The sequence below is a fragment of the Papaver somniferum genome, chromosome 7 (genome assembly GCF_003573695.1).
Source record: "Papaver somniferum cultivar HN1 chromosome 7, ASM357369v1, whole genome shotgun sequence".
Classification (NCBI taxonomy): Eukaryota; Viridiplantae; Streptophyta; class Magnoliopsida; order Ranunculales; family Papaveraceae; genus Papaver; species Papaver somniferum.
This window is the reverse complement of record NC_039364.1, coordinates 72522507-72525881: the sequence shown is the minus strand read 5'-3', so window position 1 is coordinate 72525881 and position 3375 is coordinate 72522507.

The following is a 3375-nucleotide window of genomic DNA, read 5'->3' as shown; positions in this document are numbered from 1 at the left end:
AGTAGTGGTCCCCTATAGTGGAGACTACCCATGTTACATCATGACAGGCACCGACCTTCACTTCTTTGTACCTGTCTAAATATATTCTTTTAGAGTGTGTGTCACCGTACGTAAACTCTGGGTAGAATGGTGAGCTACCCAACCTCCCACTAATAGAAGCACTATTTTGATCTCTTGAGTGCTATTTTATCAATCATGACATCGAATTGCTAACTTACATACCACTTGTAATCTTGTTCGCAGTTAGCACCATCCACTTTATCTCTCTCTACACCAACAGGTCCATAGAAACACCATCATCATCAACAAGAGGAGCATCACAAATTCGAAGGAAGTTGAAGACGTTCAAGGTTTACAAGCAACAATACAAAAATGAGCAGATTTCAGATTCAAGTAAAGCAACAAGACAAGGAGCAGAATTTTTACAAGTTGAAGACTATTGTACAAGAATGAAGATTATTAAGATGAGACTTCAAGAAGTTTGTGATATCGAGACATACAAGTTATCGAGTGGTAAAGTACTTACACCATGGCCTTTGTACTTGCATTTTATTTTTATTTTTATCTTTATTTTGTATTTGTATTATTTTCTCTTGTCTCAAAAAAAAAAAAAATTGAGACATGGTCACCATTATGCTAGGTCTCTTATAAAAAAAGTGAAAAAAAAGAGAGAAAAGAGACAAGAGAAATTTTGTTAAGTCCATCAGTAGTTTTAATTTTTTGTTTGTTTTCATTTTGTATTTACTTTATTTATCTTGCATTTTACAAAAAATAAAAAAAATTCATTGCATCATATTTTGGTTTGTTTAGTTCGTTTTTGGTTTTTTATTTATTCAATAAAGCCAATGGAAGAAGAAATATCCGTAATGAAGTTTCAAGCAACAAGGAATTAGAGGAAAGAATCACATTGTCAAGATTCTATGAAGTTCAAGAGTTATCATCAATAGTTGAAGACCAAAGACGAAGATGAAGACACCGATTGAAGACCGAAGACGTTTCTATGGATGTTGTGAGAGTGGTGCTAGCTGCACGCCGAACGGATAACGAGGTAAGTAAGCATATTTCCACCTTCGTTAAGTGGTTGATTTCCTTTCTTAGAGATCTTCAAAAAAAGGGTTTTCAAAATGAATAAAAGATGTGGGTTTTCAAAACAATTCGGAGGTTTTTGCCTTCTTACCATTCAACGTGTCACAGGTTTCTCTCTTCATTCTTACCTGGACACATGTGTGACCCATAAAAATTGTTTATTATTGAGAGCAACTTCATAAAACCCTTTCTTGTGAGGCAGAGTCGAGACTTTTGATCACTCCGAACCCGAATTTCTTTCGATAAGGGATGATTATTTCTCTCTCAACTTTTAAGGATGAGATTGTGTTCATTTATGTGTCTAACTTCATATGACTAGTGTGCAGAATTTCTATGTCTTCTTAGCGCGTTAGATGCTATCATTTCAGAGAACTAGTAAGTTGGTAAAGTAGGTTTTGTGGGTATATCTCTAGTAAACCTTCACGAGACTATAACTCGTCCACTAGGGACACCTAGGGGTTTAAAGGCTTGTTATACATGCTAAGTGTGACCGTAGCCTCGACGACACGGAGTTGTATGTATGTTTTAGAATAAATTTGTTTGGTTTGCTCGAGGACTAGCAAAGTATAAGTGTGGGGGAATTTGATAGGTGTCTAAAACACCTAATTTTATATCTAATATTTATGCTTTCTTTGTTATTGTCTTTGTGAATTGTGGTATCTTATGTTCGCTTTTGAGTTTTATAGGTGTTTTGGAGTCATTAGAGCAAAAGAGGAGAAATATGAGCTAAAGGCTGTACTTGGAGGCACATGGCATTGACGGAGACGAAGCTGGCAAGCACACAGCTCTCTTAAGGCATTGGAAAGAAATATTACACAGGAACTGAAACAGTCAGTCATCCAAGACTGACAGCTGAATGGAGAATATTAGGTCTGCCCGCATCCAAGCTGTAGGTGCCCTGAATGATCCCAGTTATTACTAAACCCTGAAATCGTGAGAAATCAATCTCTCTCAATCATTTCTGTTCGAACTCAGAGGAGACTCATGAAAGTGAATCTGAGAAACGGAAGAACGCGTGATTCTGCCAAGATTAGGTGGTAATCTGGAATGCAGCAAGAAATTAAGAGTGGGTATGAGTATAATCAGGGTTGATTGAGATTTAGAAGTGGTACGAGTTCATGAATCTGTAGCTTGAATTTGGGATTAGATGGCAATTGAGAAACACAGATGAAAAGGGGATCTGGTGAGTGATTTTGGTTTTCTGCAGGAGCAATAAGAGATTGGTTTGTTCTGATTCAAGACAGGGAAGAGGAAGATCAAAGAAAATCATGGAAGAACAACAATTGTTGCTGTTGTATTGAATTGAAGAATCGATGGAGATTGAAATGGAGTTGTCTCTGTTGTTTTCGATTGAGCAGACGGGTTCAAGATGTTACTGAAGCTGAAATTGTTGAAGCAAGAACTTGTGGAGTTGCTGAGATGGGAAGTAATGCAAGAGCTAGGTTAGATGTTAGTTGAGATGAGAATGGTGGTTTGAAGCAGTTCAGATGCCAATGGAGACAGTTGTGGTGCTCAAGTTTGTGGAGATTTGATTGTTTAGCTGCTGCTGTTGATTTGAGAGTGTGAACAGGAAACTGTAGGGAAATGGCATTTGCAGGCGCAGTTCAAGGAGGAGATGCTATAGAGTTGGAGGAGCAGAAAAGCAGAATTGGAGCAGTAAGGTGTTGTGTTTGGTATACAGGGAGCTGGTGTTGCTGTTGCACCTAGAAGACTGAGAAGTTTGTGCAGTTAACAAAGAAGCTGAGATGTTGTTGCGATTGTTTGTGCAGGGTATGAGTTCAGGTTGTGGTATGAATCAATAGTTGAGAGAATGGGGTTAGAAGTGATGAGATAAGAAGATTGAGAAGAGATGATTTGATGCTTAATGAATGCTTAGGAGGTTTGCAGTTCAGTGTGCAGGTGGTGTTATCTCAAGTGAAGGGAGTGATATTGCAGGTGAATGGAGAAGTTGGTCGATTTGCTGGTGCGGGTACTGAATGAAGCTGATGTTGCAGTTGTAGTCAATGCCGATGGTGTTTCTGAGACAATAAAGAAGACCTGAAATGGGTGTGATAGCTGCTACTGTGTGGTGGTATTGAGACTGGTAGAAATGGAGAACAACAGCTGCAATCAATGGAGTTGAAATAGCAGGCAATATTGGTTTGCAGTGTGGGTATGTGTTGTTGTGGTGTTGATTAGGAGCTACAGGGCTTGAAGGAATGGAATTGTATGTTGTTGCTGCCGATGTTGTTGATTACAGGGGTATGGAGTTGAGTTGTGATTTTGGTATGAGGCAGTGATGAATAGGTA